This window comes from Pinus tabuliformis, chromosome Q (genome assembly GCF_031772625.1).
Source record: "Pinus tabuliformis cultivar Carrire ecotype Pingquan chromosome Q, CPIR1, whole genome shotgun sequence".
Taxonomy (NCBI): domain Eukaryota; kingdom Viridiplantae; phylum Streptophyta; class Pinopsida; order Pinales; family Pinaceae; genus Pinus; species Pinus tabuliformis.
This window is the reverse complement of record NC_142296.1, coordinates 1,389,433,777-1,389,440,660: the sequence shown is the minus strand read 5'-3', so window position 1 is coordinate 1,389,440,660 and position 6,884 is coordinate 1,389,433,777.

Below are 6,884 nucleotides of genomic sequence, written 5' to 3'. Positions count from 1 at the left end.
CCCACACAGTTGCAACAGAAAGTCAGAAGGGAGAAATTTTTTTCCATAACATATTTGTTGTATGTAGGTGTGACCAGAATTAAGAATTTTGAGAATGACAATAAACAACCTCTCATAAGGCTAACAGAAGATTTGATATAGCAACCATGTACTATGGAGATGAATGAAGAAAAACAGGAGAATATTTTACAATTCATGAGCAGAACATTTTTTAGGTAAAGAGGGATTGCAGAGAATGTGAAGCCGCAACATGTAGGAAAATTTTGTCATCGAGAGTAAATGTTATGCAGGCCATCCAGGAAAAACAAAAGAAGTTTTTTTTTTTTTGCGAGAAGCAGAAGACTCTAACCAATTACGGAATGCACTTAATCACTGACCCAAAAGAAGGATATTATGGGAAAAATGCATTGAAGGAAGCTGAGGTGTTTAAAGCCTCAAAGGATTTGTATGGAAAGAAAATTGTTGGAAGTATAATTGAAGGTGAAAATAAAGGACAACAATTTATTTCAATTGCTATCAAGGAGCATGGGGCATGTTACCGCTCAATTTATCAAGGTTCCAACGTAGTGATACACTCTGCGGGCCATTGTTGTCTCTTTGTTAGGAGATCGTCTTTGGTCACTAAATACGGCAAGGGATGCCATGTCTTCCTTGTGTCCTTGCTAGCATGTATCTAAATTCTGTGGAAGTCAACCTTAAAATTCGCGACATAGCTATACTGCTCGTATAGTGTCGGTGAAAGGCGAGAGTGTTGGTTCACCAACATGTGTAAGTCCATATGGTATAAAAATAAAAACATTATGTTATCTCGTGCTCACGTAGGTTCAGTGGTATACCTGAGCGAGGCATATCGTGCGACTTCACAAACATCTGAGGCAAGCAGAGGGAACTGCGAATCTTCTAACTCTTTCCATGCAAGCATTGTAATTATCAAAATTAACCATGTGCAGTGAAACACAGTACCTTTCTCTTGAGCCTCGTAGCAGTCACCCATAAACTCTTGGCATAGATATGTGGCCCAGTTGTACTGAACCCCATTAGCACATTACGTAGCTAATGAAACCACCAGCGCAGGGACTTCATTAGCCTGACACTTCCTTGTGATTTTTCCAGCTAATAAATGTGTTGCGAAGCGAACTCCCCAGTCATTGATCGAGTTGATATCATAACCTTGCTTCCCTTTCGTCAATCCAAACCTCTTCTTCATGTTGTCTGTTATGGCTCTGTTATGATATTTCCCAACAAACTCCTCTGCAAGTTTCAACCCTTGATAATGTAGTCTTGTGATTATCCATATTAACATTGGATAAATAAGGATCCTCTTCCCCGTCCATAGGAATCCATCATGCACGAACACGAGCAGTTGTTGGGTAGGGTCCCCTTAGGTCAAAGTTTTATAAAGAATCTACGTTTTGAGGAACATAATTTGATTCGCGCAGTGTTTTAGGAGTCATAGGGGCTTTAGGGTGGGTCAAAGTCCCTTATGTTGTAAAAGAATAAGATTAAATCATATTTTTTGAGTTCCGCTCATGGTTTGCGGACCATGGTATTGTAAGGGAAAAAGATATATAAAGGGTTGTGTTAGTAATTGAAAGGTAATTCAATTCAATGTTTTGATCTATAATTGTCATATCTCTCTGTGTTAGAGCGAAGGGGAAGGCCCCTGCAACTATGTGCGTGGAGACTTTGGTAAGTGTGCAACTGTGTGTGCAGGGTAAGAAAGATTGTAATTGTGAAGATTTGAAGTTAATAAAGAATATTTTGAAGGCATATCTATATACTTACCTTTTTTACTTTACTTTATGTGATTACTGATTACTTTTGTTTTTCACAATTCAAGATAAGATCTGAATGCAGTTACAGTTAATTATAGTTAAGATCCATTGATTTATGCACAATAGATAGGATTTTAGACCTGCAAGTAGTTTTTTTGTATGAATAGATCATATTCGATATAATATTGAGTAAGATCGCATAGCACAGTGATATATATGTAAGTAAGACTAAACAAAGATCCACACTCCATATCCTTCTGGATATGAAAACTTGGTTCTAGCATCCCCCAATATTGCCTCGGGTGAGACTGTGGTCTGTGCGAGCAGATCGTTGGCGAAAGGGCCGATGTTATAGGGTTTTGTTGGTTAGCGCCGCTAACTTTGAACCTAGGTCTAAGCCCCTCAAGCCAACAAATGGTTCTATTTCCAAGACTAGGATCTATTTGAGGGATATGTGATGTGGCATCCAACCAGAAAAGAGATTCAAGATTGGGTTGATTTGAAGTTGTGCGAATTTTGAGCACAAGAATAGAAATTTGTGCCTGTCAATAGAAAGGTGGTTGCAGAGGTATATATATATAGAAAAACACGAGATATTTTTCGTATCGTTCACTAACCCGATGCATGAGTGGCTTTCAAAGCTAGCTGGATAGAAGACCTGTTGGAAGCACGACGAGCCTACCGCGTGGACCCAAAAGCTGATTAAGAAACTCAAGGAGACTGAAAATAAGATCACATGAGTTGTTGATTACTGGATCGATAGTGTTCTTGAAAGCTTTATTACTGAATTCACGATTGACATATCAGTATCCTACAGTGAAGTTGAGCATTGTTTTTCAAGGGTCCATGTGGTAATTATTTGAATTCCTTAAAGATTTGGATTAATATGTTATGTGAAAAGGGCATACTGCGCATGCAAGAATATTGATGTTTAAAGGAAACAAGATTGGATCTATGCGAAGTAGAAAGAGATTCAGAGTAGACTACAATAATTTCACTAAATCCATTTACAGTTTGTTTAGGTGAATTAGAAAGCGAAGAAGAAAGAAGAAACCCTAGTACACTTAGAGGTGCATCATAGTCAGATAATCAAGGCACTTATGGGATTCCCCATCTGACCACTCCATCTCCACCTTCACCTCCACCTCATACACCTACACCTACACCTCCACAACCACCTCCACTCGCCCCATTTAATATGGATAACGTAGTAAAGATGAATGTTCTTAAGGGTCAAGGGTTAGAGGATCTCGAACAATTTTGGTTTGTCGCAAAAGATGTAAGGAAGGTGCAACAAATAAATGATTAAGATATGAAGAAATCTCAGATTCTCACAACGATGCAGGACAAAGTGCTATCATGGTATATTAAGTATAGTATAACAAACCCATCCGCTTCACTATCTGAGACAAAGAAATCATTGAATGTACAGTTCAAGAACCCAAAATTGCAGTCGTAGTGCATTATGGAGATAAAAGAGATTAAGAAAGTAGTCAATGAAACCTTTTGGGAATTAGATCAGAGATTAAAATGTTTGTTGGGACAAGTGAACTTTCAGATCTTTGATGAGCAACAAAAAGAGTGGTATATAGTTGTGCTATTACTGCATCTTAGATTACCTCTATCGCACCAAAAGACTGCATCACAAGTTGAGGCATTAGAAATTGTGATGAAGATAGAAGCATCACTGGTACAAGATACACACATAGGAGTTCAACATATACAAAGCTAGTTAGCAAGATTACATATGGAGCTACAAGATTTGAAGAAGAGAAAAGAGTTTCATCCTGAGATGCGCTCAGACGTTTGGTCCATAAAGTGTAAAGTGGAAGGTCACTATAAGGACCAATGTCCCGTCTATCCTAATTATTTGGATGTTGGAGGTCCTAATCCTTTGAAACCATATCCTAGTGATGGACAAAGTACAAGATCAAGTGTCTGGTGTAGTATTTTTCGAGTTGCAGGACAACACCTGAATGACCACTGTTATCTATTACAGAAATATGTGCAGATGCCAAAGCAATTATTTTGTAACTTCTGCCGGTCAGTAGGACATGACGAAATAAATTTTCACAACTACGATTTGATGATAGAGAAAAATGCAACATACAAAATGCAAGCTGAAGGCCGCGCACAGGAAAATCATGGTTCACCTGCAACCCGTAGAGGATTTAAGGGCTGAGGACATGGTCAAGGAGGGGGTGATGGACGAAGTTGGGGTCAGGTTATATGTTATAGCTGCGGTGAAGTTGGAAATTTTATGCAAGATTGTCAGAACCCCACTATCCCTTCTTGTAATTATTGTAGAAAGTTTGACCATGTAATAGAGGATTTTTCTATTTTGATGGTTAAAATGTAGGAAAAGAAAAATCAGCAGCCTACGTAAAACTTGTAAATGATCAGAGCCGAATCACGTGAAGATGATCCAAGTGTTAACATAGTGACACGAAGTGGCATAGCTACAGGAGAAGATAAATCAGAGGGAAAGAAACCTATGGCAGATGCATGGGTCAGGAAGGCTGGAGAAAAGAGTACCGAATTCAATATGCAGAGAGAGAAGGAAACCTTCATGGAAGCGATGAAGAGTTTCATGGACCTAGGAGCTTCGACATCAAAGACAGATGCAACTAATACCACGAAAGAATATTCTTGAAGTAGTTACTGCATTGGAGAACCCTGATCCGACCATTCTGAAGTCCTTTTTGCAAACATGTATGAAGTTGCTAAAGGATCAAAAATAAGTGGAAGGATTGCAAGAACTAATCGACAATTGCATTAGTAAAGAGAAGCCATAACCTGAATAATGCACAGTAAACAAAGTATGTAGAAATAAGAAAAGAACCAACTAAGGGATGTGATTAACTGCGCAGATTGGCGAATTCGAAATGGATCAAGTAATTCTTGACTTGGGATCAGATGCGAATGTATTACCGAAGAAGACTTGGGAGCGAATGGGGAAACCAAAGATATAATGGTCACCGATTTAACTGAGCATGGCCAATAAGCAGAAAATCATCCCAATGGGTCGATTACATGGAGTTATTGTGGAAATTGAAGGAGCAAGCATGGTGGTGACTTCGAAGTCATTAATATTGTGGATGACAGCGATTCGTATCCGGATTTACTTGGAATCAAGTGGGCTTTTGATATGGACGCCATAATCAATCTGAAAAGAAGAAGTATAGTATTCAAGAAGAATGGTACCAAGGTCGTTGTTCCTTTGGACCCCTCTGAAGGAGTGCGGTATACAGAACCTGTCCACGATAAATATGGCAATGAAGATATCAAATTTATCTATAATTTAACTACATGGGATGGGGATTGGATCAACCCCACCGCATATGGGAGGATAAGCTAGGAAAAGGATAGTTCCCGTGTCTCGAAATTTGATGAGGAATTGGAGAACTAACAGAACCAGTTGCACAAAGTTTCTACTTTGTGCTGTAATAGACTTACAAAATGTCTTCACTACATCTCAATAGAGGTACACAATTTACCTTATTATGATGTGCTAGGTGATGTCAACTTATTTCTTGATAAGTTTGAAAGGGATGTACTAGAAGAACAATGATTCCAGGCCTTGGATATAGCTTTGAGGTCTACACCTGCGCGATGGTGGGGCACGCATAAGGACGATATCAGATATTGGAAGGACTATCACTAATTGATGAGGCTCAGGGTCGGTCATGCAAACACAATGCTCATAGAGAAGTATAATGGTAAGGATGGTCCTCGAGAAAATTTGTCTCATTGGACTACGACATGGGGCGAATAACCTCAACTAGAATGGGTACACATATTTGTCCACACTTTGGATGTGATACTGATGAATTCGTATCTCGAAATGGAGTTTTTCCATGGCAATGTTGACTGGTATGGTCTGAAGGAAAGCTTCATATTAACCTTTAGCTTCGAAGATGGTTTTCAGTGTATCGATGATGCCATTTAGGAAATCAGAGTAACAATTTTCTAGACATCAAATTAGCCAACAACTTGGGTATCGTGAGATTGTAACGCGCAGTTGCAACACACAATAGAATGCTATAATATGACTGTGAAAGAGAGCAAGGATGATCTGCGCAACATTAACATCCTTGAATCAGAAGGACAATGTAAGGTTGGAGGACCAAAAGTTGAGATACCTAACATAACATATCCTGTTAAGATGAAGCAAGTCAATATAGGCTCAGAGGCAAAGCCCAAATTTGTGTGCATCGAAGTGTACTGGGACGAGGATATAGTAATTAAGGTTGTTGAATTACTACATGAGTACCATGAGTTGTTTCCAACGAAGTTAGCTGAGTTAAAAGGCATTGTAGGTGATCTGGGCATAATGAAGATCACTTTGAAGCCATATGTGAAACCCGTCAAACAATGACAATATAGGCTAAACCCAAAATACAAAGAGAAGGTGAAGGAGGAGCTTGAGAAGATGGTCACAACTGGAATAATTAAACCTATGGAAGAATCTGAATGGGTGAGCCCCATTGTATTATAGGAGAAAAAGACTGAGGGAAAAATAAGGATTTGTGTCGATTTAAGAAGTCGAATGACACATGCATACATGACCCTTTCCCAACACTGTTCACTAATGAAGTTTTGGATAATGTGGGATGACAAGAGGCCTAATTCCTTGCAGATGGTTTTTCAGGGTACCATTAGATTAAGATCTTACCATAAGATAGGAGTAAGACCACTTTTTCTACTGAATGGGGATCATTTTAGTATACAGTCATGATGTTTGGGTTGAAGACTCCACCTATGATATTCTCTAGAGTTGTCATCAGAGCATTTAAAGAATACATCCAAAAATTTCTGGAGGTTTACTTTAATGACTGGACAATTTTTGGACTGTTAAAGAAGCATGTTTCAAGCCTGCACTTGATGTTGGATTCTTGCAAGAAATATCAAATCTCATCGAACATAAAAAAGAGTATTTTTTGTGTAGCATATGGAATATTACTTGGACATGTTGTTTGCAAGTAGGGGCTGATGGTGGACCCTGCAAAAATTGTTTTCAATATAAATCTGGCTCCGCCAAAGAACATGAAGCAGCTACGCACGACTCCCAGGCATACTGCTTATTATCAGAAGTTCATAAAGGCATAC